A 20,863-nucleotide genomic window follows, 5' to 3' on the forward strand; every position below is an offset into this window, starting at 1 on the left:
AAAACGTCAACCATTTACAAATAGCAGAGGTTTTAATAGGTACTTAAATGTCACTGCCAACTTAGCCCAGTCCTGTTTCTATGATCTTTGTTTTATTTCATGTCACAACACATTACAACCAGTGACAGAGTATTTAGGTTCAAAAATGTCAGTGCATACCAGATATCCGAAACAGACAAATATGTATGGTAGCCAAATGAGAAACTAAAGGCTGCTGTCAATGTTCCGGATGTGCGATATCATGTTGAGATTCCCACAAGATGAAAGAGAAACCCTAAGTCGAAACTCATAACTATGGAAGACAAAGAAAGAAAGCTGTCATCAAATTCATATTAATATATGTGGATTGATAATAATCACCAACATTCATGTACCCAAGAAACCATTTGCCTACAATTTTTACTGTCCTGCCATTTCTATACCTACAAATATGATCTTAGATGTGAAAACATATACAACAGGCAAACTACAAAAGAGATAATACAACTTCACCAAGTACCGAAATGTTTCTATAACCATAGGTTCATATCATCTCAAAGTTATCAACATGTGGAGGCGTCCATGGATCCAATCAGCATATAGCATTTGGAAACTTGCAACACAATCACTATCTTTTGCTGTCATATAATTTATTTATTTTTAATACCGATAAGGCCGTGTTGGTAAAGGGAAAAAAAACAATATATCTGCAAAAAAGTACTTTTAAATAACCGTGCGTAACTAGGATATACTTGTCATGTAAATTAATAGGAAAATACATCAAAGTTAACCTGTAGGGCCACTGCTTTAAATCTTCCTCTGAAGTCTTTTGCGGTAATCCTTCTGTTTCTTGGGAGGAGGATTATGATCAACTCTCCATCCTTCGTTTCTTGCATGACCATTTGCTCAACTGAAGCGGAGGAGCAAAAACTAGAGAAAATTTTAAAACCTGCATCAAGTTATCGGTACTATGATTTCAAATAAAAGACTGCAACGTGAATATAACGATAATTGGTATATACCTTGGGAAAACAAACAGAGATTCCTCCTCGCTTGCATTATAAGGCCTGGGAACCTTCAGGAAAACATTTAGGAATATAATTAAGATTACGCCCGGTATTGTATATTAAGCAGCATAACTTGATTACTCAATCACTCACTCAACAAATACATTAACAAATACATAAGGCACATTTAAACTTAAAAACTATTCTCCGCCCTTTTGTTTATAGTTTCTAAAGTACATTTTTTTGGTCATTCTGTAATGCACCACAACCCAGAAATTATATTCTCAAGAAATTCTATCATGGATCCTTACAGAGAGATATTTCAAAGAGCAAGTTGTCAATAGAAGCACTTAAACAGCAAGCCAAAAAAACAACTTAAGACTACAACCTAATTAACTACATAGATTGCAATTACCAGCAAGAAAGTCTGCACATAACCATTATACACTTCAATGCCAGAGGGCACAAGAGGCAGTAGTTAGTGCAAGAAAGTCTACATGTTGTACACTTTAATTGTTGTACCACAACAGGGAGAAGTGGTGTATGTTTTGAGAAACATAATTGTGGAAAAGTTTCAATATAATTTGTCATCCAAGTTAGATGAGTCAAATTAGTTTGCCTAAACTCTTGATCGGAACATCGAATATTGGGTATTATTCTCTTAAAAGATTTTTATGTATGTTCTGCGTTTTACCGAAAGAAAATAGTGATTCATGTATTGTGTAATGAGAAATATAAATCTTTTGCGATGCTGGTGTATTGTGTCAGAAATCGGATTACAGCTTATGAGTCGAATCCAAAAACATCAATATAAGCAGAAGTGGAGCTGTGAGGTTGGTAAGAATAAGGTACTAAGATTTATAGAAGGGGAAGAAATAAAGGAGCCTGTACACATCTAATAATTCCTTGTTCTCTACAACAGAAGACTAGAAGGTCAAAATGAAGACCCTGATTAGAAGTTATCAAGACATTATATTTGAGACCTCATTCATCCACCAAGGTAAATTTCATCAACAGTCGTGGAAAAATAACTAAATAAGACTATATATCTATAAATCATATGGGCCAATAAGGAATCTGAACAATTACTGAAGCGGAAAGTATTCAATTGGGAATATGAACAATTACCGAAGAGGAAAGAACTAAGTTCTCTACTATATATGCAAAAAGATTAATAGGGGCTTAGAGAGATATTTAAGGGACTAGAGTAATTATCTTTATATTTGCTTTCTGCACCCATATATTATTCTGGAATTACCAGATCCAGTAGGTGCAGCTGCTTTAAATAATTGGACTCGGGTACGGAGATTCAAATATATCCAAGTATCAGATTTGGCACTTTTGAAAGACTTAGAACCTGGCAACACCATTTGGCAGTTGGCACAAATATGGGGACACGACATTTTTTTAATTTTAAATTCATTGAATATAATAGGTAGAGTTTGGGGGCCAGAAACAGAGCTAAAATTTTTATTAGGTTATATATGCTCCTATCATGTTTTCAATGTTCTATTTCCTGTAATATTTTTCCTTATTGAATTTATTTCCAAGTATTACTTATAACCAAAAATGAATGTGGACGGTATCCACTGTAGAGATTTCTTCTTTATACACTACACGCATATCTACAGTTCTACTTGTGGTGGTTGACTTTATTGTCTTCCATCCCCCATTCATTTTTCCCCAATCCCTCCATCATCTACCCACATCTACGCATATCTACAGTTCAAATAATGCATTATAAATAATACAGTTTCAAGACCATATATCAAGTAATGCAGTACAAATGATGCAGTTACAAAGTACAAACCACTATACTCGCTCTCAACAAAAATCAAATTGTAAACTGACAATTATACACTATTAATTAAAAACTCCTTTTCTTGAATTTGATTTTCTACTCTCAATTTATTTATACTGTTTTAATTTTGCAGGTGATTAGATTTAAGTTTCCATTTTAGGGCTTTCAGTTAGGTATACATCTCTAACTAGTCTAACTGATTACGGCTTCAATTTATCTTGTTCCATTTAGTCATAGGTTAGCATTAAAGGGCAAGTGTATCCTGCGATTCTACCTGTTGAAGATAAGAAAGTTACTGGTAAGGGTTGTTTAATAATGATAATCCATCTTGACTTTCAGCCTGTATAACATTAATGATATATAGCCCTCTATAGTATTAATAATTTCCATTCTTTATGTAGTATGAACATTAGATATAATCTTCAAATTACTTACTTCCATGTGTTGATTCTTTTACTATTATCATAGAAATTTTTGAGCAATTGCATCAGGTTACATAGGTTTCCATAGCTTATCTAATGTAAAAATTCACATTACCCGTTTGTTCTAATAACTGAATCTTCAAAGCAATAATGTTTTTCATATGCATATCATCACTATGTACTAATCTGCAAGTTGTAATTATATTTAGGAATATCAAGTTGCCTCACTTCTGATGGGGATTATAAGAAAAAAAATGAAAGAAATTATTTATGAACTTGATTCGGGAAAATTCCATTGTCTGCAAAATTACAGAGTATGTGCGTATTGCATTGATATATGAAATGAGTAGTACGTGGTCAACATGCCTGCTGCTTTATCCTCGTTGTTGCTTCTTGTTTTGTATGCACTAGTCAAAAGAGAACTAATACTAAACATGCAGATTGGTTTTACAAAAACAAAGTTGTAGCCAGTGTCCTACTTACCAAAGCTTGTTGCAGACGTGCATTCTCTTCTTGTAACACGTTCAGTTTCGCTTCCAAGTCACGAGTATAAGCCTAGCCAATCAGAATATATGAAAACAAACTTTAGAAACAGACTTGGTGTGGCCTTTTAAAGACTATGGTTTTAATCTAACATTTTACGTAGTCATACTTATTTTTGTGAATATTTCGTCTTAAATAGATTATAACAATTATTTTTTTTCTGCAACCACTTAACAAAGCACTAAGTATCACCACTGTGCATCTTCCATATTAGGCTCAATCGATTATTAATCATCATCCAGATGATCTAGTACAATGAAAATATGATACATGAGAAAATTTATCATTTATAGAGGTGGATTGCCCCTTAAGAATATATGAGTTTCGGCCATAATCATATACAAAACTGGTAATATATCTTAATAAAACTAAGCGGCTAATTCTATTCTCTTTTCGAATAAGGTTTCTCAAGCTCTAGTCTAAATATTCTACTTGACTCATTAATTTATTCAACTACAGATTCGACTCATTAATATTCAATTGAACTAAATAAAGTAAAATGTTCAAGCCGATAAAACATAAATTGCTCCCACATAACATTCAATTAATTACAAATCACGCTGTGCGTATAAAATAAAAAATAGCAGTTAAACCAATAGAACAATATCAGATCAAACACAAATTTATATTAATATATATATATATTAATGTATTACTTGGGTTTTAAGTAGTATAAGTTTGAGATATCTAAATACAGGAAAGAGTTTCAGTGACAAAAACAGTAATTACCCATGGCTAATGCAATCGATATCTAGTCTAATTCTTGAGCATAATAGAAAGATAAGTATGGGAGGAAGTGGTCGCGGTCGCCTGAATAAACATTTACTTATACGTAGTTTAGATCGCCATTGACAAAATCAATTTTATCATTTGTTAACACTGAGTTTATAGTTTATACGTATAATTTTAGTGGCAAAAACAATAATTACCCATGGCTAATGCAATCGATATCTAGTCTATATTCTTGAGCATAATAGAAAGATAAGTATGTTGGAGGAAGTGTCGCCTGAAAGAACATTCACAATATATATATGTAGTTAGATCGCCATTGAACAAAATCAATTCGTTAACACTGAGTTTATAGTTTATACGTATCATTACGAAATAGTCAGTGTGGATTATTGCTGCCTTTAACACTTCACCATCTAATCCTAAATAAAGACAGGCAAGGCCCAAACAAATTGGTCCCATGATAAACCACCAAAGGATGCCGGTAATAGGGACTCCAATCGACCAATTTTCATCTTTTTATTAATTGCCATGAATAAACCTGAAATATGCATAGCAGTAAGCAAAGCATATATATTAACTAAACCACTTTCCTTATTAGGTACTGATCTGTTCTTTTACTTGGCCTAATGTCCAGATAATGTGTGTGTGAGTGTGTGTGTGGAATTGCATGTAGCTATGAACATACATAGATGATCAGATCAAACACTAAATTCTTCGAGTACAACTAACAACGATAAATAGAGCAATAAATCCATATCGAATGAACATACTCAAGCGCAACAAAACAAAACAGTAAGATGGCAGTCAATAAAACAACGTACATGTATATATGATGATCGCATTCAATTAATTAAATCGCAATTAAATGAAGAATTACCTGGAAACTACACGTGGACAGGAGCAAAATTTAAGGAGCACTTTCTACATTGTTTATGCGAGTATTTCAGAAATTCAAATAAAAATGAAGAATTAAATAAATAAAAACATAATTGAATAGAGTCTCGAAATTGACACCTTATATTTAATAAAAAGGGGCGATTGAGAGATTGAATATTATGAGACAGCAACTCGATTTCACCTCCAAAGCCATGATTAGATGAAATTGTGTATGCTACACATCTGAGATACCAGTCAGATGCACAGAAGACCCGGGCTTGGACTTGGACCGGTTCCTCGCTTTTCGGGCTTGGATCTTGATCGGGCCGGGTTGTGAATTTCGAAAAATTTCAAACCTGTTTAGATTCTTGAGCGGACTTCACCGGTTTTTTGGGCGATCGGATCAAATTTTATTAGAGATTTTAAGATTATATAGATTAACAACTAAATTATTGTAAAAATGTATTAATTTATATGTTTTATTGTGGGACAAAAATGAACATGTTTATAAAATAATACATTTTATATATGTTATCCAAATTTATATATTGTACTTATAATATCTTTTTTCATCAATAATAATAAAGTATATAAATAATATATGAGTCACGAATATGTAAAAATATATATCTTTAAAATATTATTTATATTAGTAAATGTAAATACATAAATATATAGAAAATTATATTAGAATAATCAGATTTTAACCGGACTTAAAAACTGTATGATATCATGTATATTTGGTTGATTGCTGGAATTGATATGGTATTAATATCATGTTTGGTTAATTGTTCGAATTTATATGAGTAATTTAAAATATTTTTAAATTTATAATTTTAAATAATTCAAACAATAATATATTTAATATTTTTTATATTTTTGAGCTAATAACTTAATTTTGGTATTATAAAATTACACGTAAATTATATTAGTCGATATATCATTGTCATGTTTCATACTCAATTCCTCATTATTTATCAAAATTTTACTTTTGATGAATTTAGATATGGGTGTAGAGAAAATAAAATTTTCAAACAACCATTAAGTAAGAATTGCGATAAACAAACCTCATACATGATATTTGAAATATTTGAACCCAACGATCCCTAAATAACATATTTCGGAGATAAAATGGCACAAACAAAATAAAATTCAAAATAGCATTCCAAAACAAGATTGAGCGCAAAGTTTTAAAAACAAGCAAAAATGCTACTTTTTTTCTCACTTTGCCCCCTCCACCCTATTTAATTAATAATTAAGTCCACCACGCTACTATCATGTAACGTTTTAGTATTTTATTATTATTTTAATTTTTATTATGTGTCATTTCTGAGTCGAAAATATCACTTAATATTACGTTTTAGTTTAATATTTTTTTGGGGTTCAAAAATTCACTTTGGGTATTGAAAATATTTAAAAAATAGTTGCCCCTCCTCTCTATCTCTTTCTCGAAACCTGAACTCTTGTTTTTCGGTTGGTTAATAATAAGCCGCATTTTGATCATTTTTTCCTAGTTTTTGTTGATTTCAAATAAATATCTCTCTTCAATTAAGAGTTTTCGTATTTATCTGAGTTTTCCTAACCATTTTTTGTGTTTTGTTTTCTCTCATCGTGAGAGTTTAGTTTGTTTGCTTTGTTATTCGGGATCATATATCTCCGAAATTTCGTATATTAGTTCATTGATAGGGGTCACATCGAATCACGTCAGTTGTTCGAATGCGTTTGGACACTTCAGATTTATGTGTTTTTACAATTCCAACAAATTGTTAGATTGTGTCTCTAAAAATGTTGTATATTTCGAAAATGCGAGCGAGGAATTTACAACGGTTAAAGATCTGATCAACGATCGTAGTTTTCCGAAGAAGACTATGCTTTGATTTATCTTAATACGTATTTTTCAATTTTGATTATTATTGTAAATGTCGCATGATTTTTAATTAAAGAATTAATTAAATATCCAAAAAATAATTTGAATAATATACACAGTTAATTTAACAATATTTAACATTTTAAAGTTTATCAATTCTCTTTTAGATTTTAGAAATATTAAAAAAAGAAATCAATAAAAAGTGCACCGATTTAGGGTTCGGAGTTTTAGGAATCGATCTCTAATTTAACAATTTTTAATTTTTTTAGCGTTCAAAAATGTCCGGTTTGGATTTTAAAAATATTAAAACTGAGTAAAAAACACAACAAGCTAACTAGAAAAAATTGTGCAAAACGTTACTTAAAGCGATCTAACTAAATTAACGTTTTACCATGACAAAAAATTTAAAAACCTCAAACACGAGTTCATCTAGCGTCATGGACACAAAAGGAAAAAAATAGTATTAATAACGATCAAATCGCTATGCAATTTAGTGTTTTAGCTAAGTGAAAAAATAGTATTAATAACGACCAAAACGCTACGCAATTTAGTGTTTTAGCTAACCGCTACTATTTTGGACTATTTTTACATGTCGTGCTATTTTAGACATTTTTCTACATGTGTGCCATATAGGACTAACAGCCGGTTTAAATGAATTTTATATTTTTTGATTTTAGGGCAATTGTTTAAGATTATAAACTATTTGAATACAAATTTTGGGTGATAATTTTGTAGTATTAAATTTTGGTATTTTTTCGGTTTAATTGACGAAAAGAGGGTGAGTAGGTTTGATTGGGTTTAGGGATGGTAACGGATCATGTATTGTGAAATCCAAATCCCAATATTTCCGGTTTATCACAATGCAAATCCGTCGGGTTTTGAACGAATCGTATATTTTTCAGGTATCTAATATTACGAATAATATAGTCAAATTTTACATTATTTATACATCGAAACACGATTATTTACATTATATCATACTTGAATTAAAATAAATTAGTTAATGAGTAGTCGAACATATTATATTTTACCGGTTGATATGATGATTGAAATTTAAGACATGTTAATAACATAATACTTAGTATCCAATCACAAATATATTTTTAGATTTATTAAAATACATCTTAATAATAAATTGGAGATTGAAATAGATAGTTACAATTCACTAAATAAGCGTTTACAATCTTGACATGGTTACACTACTACTCAAATAATATAATAAAATATGTAAAATATATGTCTGTTATCTAAAATCTTATATATATATATATATGTGTTGGGTTTTAATCGGGTTTCAGATTTGGATCGGGTTTAGTTTGAGCTTCGGATTTTGGATCGGGTATCGATTCAGTATCATTAAAATCCAAATAAAAAAATTTGGGTTATGTATATCCAAAGTATGAGGTACCCGGCAGATCGTATTAATTAACATCCCTAATCGGGTTTGCTAATGTACATTACTTATTTCCTGACGGAAGGACTTGATTCAAAAAAAATTAAAAGAAAAAATAATCTTAGAACGTCTTCAATCGAGATGTCAAAAAAGTTCCAAAATATCAGGTAACATGAAAGTGCCAAAACGTCAGGTAGACTATGATTTTTTAACTTTGTATGCTCATGTTGATCGCTTGAAAGATAAGACTGTTGTTTTACATTTCGTCCCGCTGATTCCGTAGAGCTGTATATTACTTTCTTGGTCGATACATACAATGTTTTCCTTTGCAATTGCAGCGTAGTGATTTCGAGGTAGTTTTCATCGGAGTGAAGAGTGAACAATTCTGCTCTAACCGACAACCACTTCGCAATCTTGAGAAATATTTTGAAGAGAAATTTTCTACCATGCCATGGACTGCCATCCTGTTCTCGGATAGCGCTTTCCAAAATTTTTTGGAATCAAAATTAAGACTTCATTTTTCTCATTTCCTTTACGATTTTGATACAGTCTCGGTTGTAATTGATCCTACACGCATGGTCTTGCAATGTCAAGCTGACAATATCTTCCTTTGGCATGGTAACCGGGCTTATCCTTTCTCCCTCGAAAAAGTTGAACAACTTATGTTTGAAGACGAGGAAACCTCGAAGCATCCTTCTATTAAAAAACTATTGTCTACCTTTAGGCGTGATTACGTCATTAACAAAGACAATCAAGTATGCCTTTTTTGTAGGTCATCATGATTTAATAGTCTTGTATTCTCTTGGCACATCTTTTTATTTTCTTCATCGATATACTTATTTTATGCTTCTCTCGGAGGTTACTGTTTGTGATCTTCAAGATAAGGTGGTTGCATTGTTATTTAAATGAAATTTTTTCAATTGATGACGTTACGAAAGAAATCCAGCAAGTTGGCTCACAATGCATAATTTGAAGTCGTTCTTGTTTACATTCATGACTTGTATGATTCTTGTGAGTTTGCAACTGAAGAGACATTTTGGAAGAAATTCAGCAAAATGTCATGGTTGACACTCCTGTTCAAAGACCCAAGATGCAAATATTTGAATCGTATTTTTAATTATCATGTGGATTTGGAGAGGGGTCTAGATCCCAGGCTTGTCATTGTTGGGCCATAAGGAAAATTTGTTGAACCATATGATGTTGACAGTTTGAGGAAATTTGGTCGTCAGCATATCCATTCTCGTGCGAAAGAGCTGCTGAGTTGGAGGCCGAGTCTGAATATATCCATACGTTGAAGTTGAATGTGTTGTTGGGTCCAAAGATTTCTTTCACCCAAGAAAATGGGTTCAAGATGGGTTCTTCTCGACGTTCTTAAAGATGTTAACTGTCCAAGTTTTTATTGCACAATGTTATTAATTTTTGCCTTAACTTTACAGATTAAACCGTCACAACTTATGGAAAGAGAATCATACTCATTATCGAGAATGGTTGGGCCGTTTGGTATCCCACCTTTTAGTAGGGACTAAAAGAAAAATATCTCAAAATGAAGAATACTAATGATGCTTTTTGAAGTAATCCACGCCCCATATGTGGGATCCTTTTATGGTAAAACTATTCAAACCGTGTCATGGTTGAGGCATCGTCCCTTTCATTTGAGTTCAAAAAAATACAAATTGCTGCAAAAAAATTTGGAAGAGGTGTTGGTCTTCTTGCTTTTGATCATGAGAGAAGGGTCATGAGGAGAATTAAATTTCCTTCCATAGGGGAGGGGAATGAGAATTTTCCATTTTTTACAGGTGGTCTAGTAAAGGAGGCTCTGATTGATCTAGCGCAGCAGTTTGATTAGAGGAATTGATTTGTTCGATTTTAAACCTATAAGTCATTAATTTGCTAATTTGTATTAATATCAAGACGGGGAATTTTGTGAACTTTTAATTTTTATGATATGTCGCTTGCTATTTTGCTATAGTTTTTGAAATCAAAGGCTAGTGGAGTTGATCAAGAAAGTTAGATATCTTAGTCTTACCCCAGAAAATATAGAAAGAAAGGAAGATTACCTTGTAGCTGTGATATATGGCTTTAGTTTTCGCACATTTCCTCATCAATCCTACCGTCAAAGATAATAGTAAGAAACTATTATGTTGATTGCCATTTTTTATGAGAAAAATGTCCCTGAGTACGCACTTAGCGCAGTTATATATAAGTTGGTAGTGTAATTTAGTAATAAAATTAACAAATTTTTAATCAAGTCGTGAAAGTCATGTAATTATTGATATAGCCCTCGTATGTTTATATTAAAAATTCTTTATACTTATATTACGTACTAGAATGAAAATCGTGAAAAATAAACAACGGTCAACTACAAGATGTAGCAACATTAGTTGCTCGACTCCTTTTCCTACAAATGGAGGTCTTGTTAATTATTTGCAAGTCCTTAATAACTAAAAAGCCTTAAACTCAATTTACATAAATACCGATTCATATTAGTTTCAGCCAGATATATACAAAAAGCCGGAGCCCGAAAATTCGGTCCGGCCCGATCCAGTCAAACCCGGCCTGGTCCCGGCCCGGGCTTAGGGCCTCGACGGGCCGTATATTTTTAGGCAAAGTCTGGCCCTACCCGGTTATTTTAACCGGGCCGGGCCGCGGCCCGGTCTTTGGCCCGACCCGATTAAAAAACCCGAAATAACCCGGTTAAAATCTAATTATTCTAATATATTTTCTTATATATTATCAATATACATTTACTATAAATATAATTAATATTTTAAACACATATTTATTTACATATTCGTGATTAATAATATATTTAAATACTTTATTGCAACATTAATGAAAGAAGATCTAGTAAGTACCCTATATATTTGGATAACATTGATAGAACATATCATTCTATAAACATGTTTATTTTTTGCCGGACTTAAATGTTTTCAACGAAGTAATGTTTTCATAAAATATTTCATGCAAACTAATACATTTTTATGATAATCTATTTGCTAACACAATGTAGTCTTCAGAATCTCTAAAAACTAGATCTGATTCAAATAAAAAAAACTCGGTCCGATCCGATCTGGCCCGAAAAAAGCCGGTGAGGCCCGCCCGAGGGCTCAAACGGGCTCAGACATTTTCGGAAAGCCCGACCTGGTCTGGTCAAAGTCAAAGTCCAAAAAGCCCGGTCCGGTCAAAGCCCGAGCTTTTTAAAGTCTGGTTAAAATCCGACTCGGTGGGCCTTTTGTGCATCTCTAGTTTCAGCAAACCAAACCAAATTTATTTTCTTCACCCAGATCTTTCTGAAATATTGCATGCAAGTAGTGTTGTAAAAATCGGGAATGAGTGAAGATCGGTTGAGTAACCGATATAGGAATAATTAAAAATTGGGGATTAATCGGAGTAAAAATCGGATATATTATAATATTAAATTATATTTAATATTTATTATGATTACATTAATTATTTATTAATAATTCTATATTTATTATATCATAATTTCTATTATTATTCATATTTAAATTAATATAGTACTTTAATTTTAATAAATAATTATATATACTCCAATAAATAAAAATCTGTAAGAATTAATCGGATTTCAAAAATTAAATCGGTCGAATATTTTGTAAGGAATTAATCGGCTGAATTGGAAATTTATCGGGAATTTTTAAAACAATACATGCAAATAAAAAATAGAGTTGGTAATAATATATTGATATCCATGACTATAGACTATAGTAAATCCAATCCATTGCTAAAAGATATATGTTGGACAAAAGTCGTTTCAGCCGAATATTGACGACTAGAGTCTTGGTTGGATACAATGGCCCACTCCCCGGCCCAAGCCCACTCATTGTCTACTTCAATATTTCTTCCAGATGATTATGGAGTTCAAACTTCTTTGCCCGAAAATATGGGTTAATTTCTAATAATCTACTTCTTTATTGAAAAATTTCTAATAATGAACTTAAATATTTAAATTAATTATATCAACTATAAAATATATATGGAGCACCCACGTGTAATTTACATCTCATTTCTTATTATAATAAGAGTTAAAAACTAACAGGACGGAACCAGATATAAAATTTACTGGGGACGGACTAATATTCGGAGAAACCAAACTAAGTTATTTTATAACTTCTTTCAAAAATTTACACTAAAATTTCTGCGAACTTCGACAGTTGGCAGGTACGGACACTTCCTTGGCTGCCCTCTGGTTCCGCCTCTAAAAACTAGGTCAAGCTTTTTGCATTAACAAACTGCAGAAGATAATCATTGTTGATTTTATACTTTCATGTGGATACAATCTTCCGTAGAAAGATAAGCCCTATCCACCTGAAAAATAGATAAGATGTCAACTTCTGAGGCAGAGCCTTCATCTACAAGGCAGTAGATTCAAGTTTTTAAAAAATTGACATGATATCATTCCACATGAAGCTGCTCCATAAGCAATCTATCTTCAGAATTGTCACACAACAGATAGAACTCGAAGTAAAAAAGAAATGATAGTTAATGCGACTTTACATCAGTCAAAACAAGTTTTTGCATATTTGGCAAGTAAAAAAAAGATGTTTAGTTTGGGCTAAGAGACACTTGCATATATATTATCTACCTTAAAGGTTTCTATATATCTCAAATTGTTATATGTTTTATGAGGAGATTTACTGCGCATATTTTCCTCCACTTATCTTAGTTCATAATTAAGTTTTTACATCCCTTATTTCGAAGAAGAGTGTCAATAAGCCGGAGATGATGACAGCTATGCTCATTTATTGTGCACTATTGTAGTACAAAACTAAGGGAACCCACACATAAGACTGTATACCTCAGATTCAAAAGTAACTGTATCTCCTTGTTCAGTGAAGCATTTTCGATCAAACAGGTTGTCTAGATAATCCATGTTTTCAAACCTTCTATCCTCACTTCCCTGTAAACCACATGAATTTTGGTCAGTCCAGGCAGAAAGAAAAGAGGAAGAGCTAAATACTGTAAATTTCACTACGGAAAAGCTTTCATAGTATCAAAAAACCTAATTAACCAACAAGATCGCAAAGTCTACATTCTTTCTCCTCTATTATTATGTGGCAAATGATCAAAATAACAGTGAAAAGGGGGAAGTGTCTAAATGGCACATCTGAAAAGGCTCCAAGTGTCACTTTCAACTATTATGCAGCTATGTTAAGAAATTCATATTAATATATGTGGATTGATAATAATCACCAACATTCATGTAACCAAGAAACTCTTTGCCTATAGTTTTTACTGTTCTGCCATTTCTCTACCTACAAATATGATCTTAACTGTGAAAACGTATACACAGGTAAACTACAAAAAAAGTAATACATCAACTTCACCAAGTACAAAATGTTTCTATAACTAAAGGTTTGTATCATCTCAAAGTTATCAAACAAGTGGAAGCCTCCGTGGATCCAATAAGCATATAGCATATGGGAACTTGCAACATAACTTGCAACGTAATCACAATCTTCTGCAGTTATATAGATTTTTTTTTTTAAATGCCGGTTAAGGCCTTGTTTGTAAAGGGAAAATTAAATACATCTGCATAAAAGTACTTTTAAAAAACCTGGCGTAACTAGAATATACTTGTCATGTAAATTAGTAGGAAAATTCATCAAAAGTCAACCTGTAGGGCCATTGCTTTAAATCTTCCTCTGAAGGACTGAGCAGCAAGTCAAATAAGTCTTTCCCGCTAATCCTTCTGTTTTAAGGGAGGAGGATGATTATCAATTCTCCATCCTTTGTTTCTTGCATGACCTTTTTCTTAAAATGAAGCGGAGTAGCAAAACTAGAGAAAAAACATGCATCAAGTTCTCGGTACAATCATTTCAAATAACAAAACTGCAACGTGCATATAACGATAATTGGTATATACCTTGGGAAAACAAACAGAGATTCCTCCTCGCTTGCATTATAAGGCCTGGGAAACTTCAGAAAACATTTAGGAATATATTTAAGATTACGCCCGGTATTGTATATTAAGCAGCATAACTTGATTTCTCAACACTCACTCAACAAACACATAACACACATTTTAAACTTACAACTATTGTCCGCCCTTTTGTTTCTAGTTTCTAAAGCACATTTTTGGTCATTCTGTAATGCACCAAAACCCGGAATTTATATCTTAAGAAAATTCTATCATGGGTCACTTACAGAGAGATAATTCAAAGAGCAAGTTGTCGCTAGAATCACTTAGATTGCAATTACCAGCAAGAAAGCCTGCACACAACCATTATACACTTCAATGCCAGAGGGCACAAGAGGCAGTAGTGCAAGAAAGTCTACTCATTATACACTTTAAATGTAGTACCACACAACAGGGAGAAGTGGTGTTTTTTAGAAACATTATTCTGGAAAAGTTTCAATCTAATTTGTCATCCAAAGTTAGAGGGTCAAATTAGTTTGCCAAAGCTCTTGAACGGAACATCAAATATTGGGTATTATTCTCTTAAAAGATTTTTATGTGTGTTCTGCCTTTCACTGAAAGGAAATAGTGATTCATGTATTTGTGTAATGAGAAATATAAATCTTTTGCGATGTTGGTGTATTGTGTCAGAAATCGGATTACAGCTTTTGAGTCGAATCCAAAACAGCACAAAATGTAAGCAGCAGGGGAGCTCTGAGGTTGTAAGCAGAAGACTAGAAGGTTAAATGAAGATCCTAATATAAAGTTAGCAAGACATTATATTTGAGACCTCATACATCCGCTAAGGTAAATTTCATCAACAGTCATTGACAAATAACTAAATAAGACTATATATCTACAAATCATACGGGCCAATAGGAATCTGAACAATTACTGAAGCGGAAAGTATTCAATTGGGAATATGAACAATTGCCGAAGAGGAAAGAAAGGAATACTTAGCTCTCATTTATATGCGAAAAGATAATAAATAGGGACTTTAGACAGAAATTAAAGGGACTAGAGCAATAATCTTTATCTTTTGCTTTCTGCACCCATGTATTATTCTGGGAATTACTAGATCCAGTAGGTGCAGCTGCTCTATAATAATTGGACTCGGGTACGCAGTCATACATATCCAAGTATCCATCATCTACCCACATCTGCAAACATATACAGAGTCACCTTCAAAGCACCAGTAGATCAGTGATTATTACCGGAGGGATGATTTTTACGGCAAACTTCGAATATTTTTTGGCGAGCTACAATTATTTTCCAGTAACGATAAAGAAGGATTCGGTTTCAAGACCATGAATCTGGCACGGATTCCGCACCGACATAGGTACCGCCTATTGAATAGCCGAGTCGGAGCAACACAGCCAGCAATGTGTATGAACCCGTATTAAAGGATTAGAAGAGGCTCAATCGATCATTAATCCTCTTCTGAAATAATGCAGTCCAAACAATATACTCGCTCTCAACAAAATTTTGATCATTAATCCTCATCCCAAATAATGTTTTTCATATGCATCATCACTATATACTAATCTGTAAGTTGTAATTATATTTAGGAATTTCAAGTTGCCTCACTTTCTGATGCGGATTAAAAGAAAAAAAAACGTTATGAACTTGATTCGTGAAAATTCCATTATCTGCAAAATTACAGTGAATGTGTGTATTGCAATTTGTTATATGACGTGATTAGTACATGGTCAACATGTCTGCTGCTTAATCCTCTTTATTGCTTCTAGTTTATGTTTGCACTAGCCAAAAAGAAAACTAATAATAAAGATGCAGATTCGTTTTACAGAGACAAAGTCGTAGCCAGTGTCTTACTTACCAAAGCCTGTTGCAGACTTGCATTCTCTTCTTGCAACACAGGCAGTTCCGCTTCCAGATCACGAGTATAAGCCTAGCCATTTAGAATACATGAAAACAAACTTTAGAAACAGACTTGGTGCGGCCCTTTTAAAGACCATGGTTTAAATCTAACTTAATTACATAGTCATACCTATTTTTTGTAAAATATTTCCTCATAAATAGAAATTAAAACAAATTTATTTTTTCTGCAATCACTTAACAATGCATCTTCCATATTAATCCTTTACAATATAATCCTTTCACTGTAAATAAACTGTAAATTTTGCCCTAGGATAAAGTTAAGTATTAACAATAAATTTTCAAATTATAAGGGTTTGAGGCTGGAAATTTCGATAGTTTTAACGGATCGGGATCCGTTTAAATAGAAAGAACAACCAAAAATGAATGTGGACGGATCCATTCTAGATTTCTTCTTCATACAATTTACACACACACAATTACACAAAGCTAGATCAACTTGTTGTATTTAACAGAAATAAATACTATTATAAATCTCGCATTATTTTCGAAAAATACGAAGAATTACCTGGAAACGACACGTGAACAGGAACGAAAATCATGGAGCACTTTCTTCACTGTTTCTGCAAGTAATTCAGAAATTCAAATAAAAATGAAGAATTAGATAAAAAAAGATAAATTATACTCATAAAAGATTGTACAAGAAGAGGACCTTAAGAATCTCTGCACTCCATGAAATGGTGAGCAGTGAGCCCAACAATTGCTTGCGGGAAACATAAAAACATTTTCAAACTTGAGTTGAAACTTGAGTTGAAACTTGCGGGAACAGGAGAATGCAGATAATTATCTGTTATCTGTTAAAGAGAGGCTGAGAAGGACTGAACAGAAGCAACAGCAGATGTTCATTAGCATGGCCAAAGCATTTCAGAACCCCTTATTTAGCGAGATTCTTATGCAGCAGCTCAGGCCGAAAGAAGCACTGGAGACTGCTGGAACTTCAAAGAAACAAAAGCTGATTGCTCCACAGTGCAACAAAGGTCCAGCGGAGGCATCCTATTATCCTATATATGCAAAAAGATATAAATAGGGTCTTTGAAAAAGATGAAGAGACTAAAGTAATTATCTGCACCTTTTGCTTTCTGCACCCATGTACTATTCTGGGCATTACCGCATCTAGTAGGTTGCAGGTGCAGCTGCTCTAATAATTGGATGGACATTAAAGAAGAATCCACAGTAATAATATTTGAGGCTTCATCTGAGCAAATCACGGTCAGATGCTATGGATTTAGATGGCCTGCAACAGCTTCCTCAAACAATTGCTGAAAACCAGGGCACTTGTTAAGAAAATTATAAGAATAAGTTTATAACAAGATCAATAATATTAATCTAAAGGAACTTATTACTAGACCTTCTCATGTAAAAGTAATGCACATGAATGATTACTGAACATGAAAATATGCAAGATATAAAATGATGGTCAACATGTCTGCTGCTTAATCCTCTTTGTTGCTTCTAGTTTATGTTTGCACTAGCCAAAAAGATAACTAATAAAAACATGCAGATTTGTTTTAAAGAAACAAAGTCGTAGCCAGTGTCTTACTTACCGAAGCATGTTGCAGACGTGCATTCTCTTCTTTTATCACGTGCAGTTCCGCTTCCAGATCACGAGTATAAGGCTAGCCAATTAGAATACATGAAAACAAACTTTAGAAACAGACTTGGTGAGGCCCTCTCAAAGACCACGGTTTTAATCTACCGTATTTACATAGTCATGCCTATTTTTGTGAATATTTCCTCATAAATAGAAATTAAAACAAATTTATTTATTCTGCAACCACTTAACAATGCATCTTCCATATTAATCCTTTACGATATAATCATTTCACTGTAAATAAACCGTAAATGTTGCCCTAGGATAAAGTTAAGTATTAACAATAAATTTTCAAATTATATGGGTTTGAGGCTGGAAATTTCGATAGTTTTAACGGATCGGGATCCATTTAAATAGAAAAAACAACCAAAAATGAACGTGTAACGTATCCATTCTAGATTTCTTCTTCATAAACTTTACACACACACACAATTACACAAATCTAGATCAACTTGTTGTATTTAACAAAAATAAAAATATAATAGAATTACCTGGAAACTACACGTGAACAGGAACGAAAATCATGGAGCACTTTCTTCATTGTTTCTGCAAGTAATTCAGAAATTCAAATAAAAATGAAGAATTAAATATAAAAAAAAAATTATACTCATAAAAGATTGTACAAGAAGAGGACCTTAAGAATCTCTGCACTCCATGAAATGGTGAGCAGTGAGCCCAACAATTGCTTGCAGGAAACATAAAAACATTTTCAAACTTGAGTTGAAACTGTACGGGGACGGGGACGAGATTCGTGGAGCACTTTCTTCATTGTTTCTACAAGTAATTCAGAAATTCGAATAAAAATGAAGAATTAAACTAAAAAAAAAAAATTATACTCATAAAGATTGTACAAGTGAATTGAGTCTTGAAATTGACACCTTATAATTAATAAAAAGGGGCGATTGAGAGATTGAATATGATGAGACAGCTTCGTGTACAAAAAGAAATCAATCGGCTGCAACTCGATTTCACCTCCAAACCATGATTACATGAAATTGATTACAATAAACGGGTGCTAATCCCTAACCCTAAGCCGTATTATATAGGCCGACGAGCAAAACATGGGCTTGTAAATTAGGTGGTCAACTAGCTCTTATTCAAAGCCCAAGTCCAAATTTTAGTATGTCCTGCTTAATTATTGTTTAATCAGTTTTATATGATTTTTAATTTGTAGTATAATTAAGATATATATATATATATTAATATAAATGATTTAAAAAGGATTTCAAAAGAAATGAAAAGATTAAAAAATAAAAAAAATGAAAAATTTAAAATTTAATATTAATAAAATTGAAAATTAAAATTACTTTTAACTGGGATGGGTCATGCCAAAGATCGGCTCGGGTCGAAGCCCGGGTTTTTAATTGGGTCGGACCAGACCGGGGTTTGCATAGGGCTTCACTGGAATTTGATCGAATCGATCCAGGCCGACTTTTGGGTCTAAACTTTTGTGCATCTCTAGTTATATATAGGAGAAAGAGTTTAGAGTATCTCCGAGCGCTACTCTATCATCCCTCCTCAGTTATGTTTTAATAGAATTAACACAAAAATCATCTCCAACACTCTCGTTATGTCTCCCTACATTTAAGATCTTCAAAATCTTCATCTTTATTAAGCAGCATATAATGCTTTCTCAACTAATTTTATATTAGTATATAGTACTTCCGCTCTAAACCCTCCAATACCTGCAGTATAGCTTAATGTGTATATAATTATTTTTAAACCATAAAATTTAATTGAATAGGATTGTTGGAGTTGGATAGTGATAAGTGACTTCGAAGTACATATAATAGTAATTATTTAAGAGTTTGTGAAACAACTCTTGAAGTTGCTCTTAGGGGGCCATTTCACTTGTTAGGGGAGTGGTAAGTGTTTGGAAGGTCGTATCTGGTTAACGATATATGGAACTAATATGCTATCAAGTATGTTTGGTTGATTGCTGGAATTGATAGTGTATTAATATCATATCAGGTCGGGATTTTCGAAAAATTTCAGAGTCCGTTTTGATTTTCAAGTCAGATTTTACCGGTTTTTGGGGCCGCATTAGATCGTATCGAGCTTTATTAGAGATTTTAAAGACTATATAGGTTAACAACTAAATTATTGCAAAAAATTCGTATTTTGCATGAAATATTTTATAAAAACACTATGTATTGAAATATTTAAACTGGGGTAAAAATGAACATATTTATAAATAATATGTTTTATAAATATTATCCAAATATATATAGTGTACTTATTATATCTTGCTTCATGAATCTTATAATAAAGTATATAAATAATATTATTAGTAATGAATGTGTAAATATATATGTCTTTACACTATTATTATATTCATAGATAATGTAAATACATAAATATATATAAAAAAATATTAGAAAAATCAATTTTAATCAGGTTGGGCCAATAACCGGGCTTTTAACCGTATCTGACCGGACTGGGTTTTGCCTAGGGCTTTATTAGAATTTGACTGAAATCGATCCGGGCCCACTTTTTGGCTCTAGCCTTTTTGTGCATGTCTAGTTATATGAGGAGAAAAGAGTTTATGAGGTCATTTCACTTGTTAGGGGAATGACAAGGGTTTGGAAGGTGATATTGGGTTAACGATATCACAAAAATAAAATGATTTAAAAAGGATTTCAAAAGAAATGAAAGATTAAAAAATTAAAAAATTAAAAAAATTAAAAAATTTAAAATTTAAATATTAACAAATTAAAAATTAAAATTACTTTTTATTAAAATACATTTTTATAATTAAAAAGAAAATATTACAAGAACATGACAATTTAAAAGATTGCATCTGAAACAAATTAACCATTATTATTATGGAACATTGTGA

The 20,863-nt window shown here is 32.4% G+C and overlaps 3 long non-coding RNA genes across 4 annotated transcripts; all 3 read right to left on the minus strand.

Moving 5' to 3' along the window:
• Window positions 1-1,000: 1,000 nt before the first annotated feature.
• On the minus strand, window positions 1,001-4,761 carry LOC141704514 (uncharacterized). The gene is made up of 3 exons (XR_012567984.1): window positions 4,682-4,761; window positions 3,693-3,764; window positions 1,001-1,054 (listed from the first exon to the last, which is right to left on the minus strand). It is a non-coding gene; the product is annotated as an uncharacterized LOC141704514 (long non-coding RNA).
• A 7,867-nt stretch (window positions 4,762-12,628) lies between these two features.
• LOC141704510 (uncharacterized) lies at window positions 12,629-17,197 on the minus strand. 2 transcript variants are annotated; one of them, XR_012567980.1, is made up of 8 exons: window positions 17,086-17,197; window positions 16,942-16,996; window positions 16,375-16,446; window positions 14,786-14,851; window positions 14,505-14,557; window positions 14,256-14,417; window positions 13,437-13,538; window positions 12,629-12,946 (listed from the first exon to the last, which is right to left on the minus strand). It is a non-coding gene; the product is annotated as an uncharacterized LOC141704510 (long non-coding RNA). The 2 variants fall into 2 exon arrangements; XR_012567981.1 differs by lacking the exons at window positions 12,629-12,946; window positions 13,437-13,538 and adding an exon at window positions 13,565-14,099.
• A 420-nt stretch (window positions 17,198-17,617) lies between these two features.
• LOC141704512 (uncharacterized) lies at window positions 17,618-19,003 on the minus strand. The gene is made up of 5 exons (XR_012567983.1): window positions 18,903-19,003; window positions 18,659-18,798; window positions 18,516-18,570; window positions 17,978-18,049; window positions 17,618-17,692 (listed from the first exon to the last, which is right to left on the minus strand). It is a non-coding gene; the product is annotated as an uncharacterized LOC141704512 (long non-coding RNA).
• Between the last annotated feature and the right edge of the window lie 1,860 nt (window positions 19,004-20,863).

The sequence above is a fragment of the Apium graveolens genome, unplaced genomic scaffold (assembly GCF_009905375.1).
Source record: "Apium graveolens cultivar Ventura unplaced genomic scaffold, ASM990537v1 ctg7931, whole genome shotgun sequence".
In the NCBI taxonomy this organism is placed as follows: Eukaryota; Viridiplantae; Streptophyta; class Magnoliopsida; order Apiales; family Apiaceae; genus Apium; species Apium graveolens.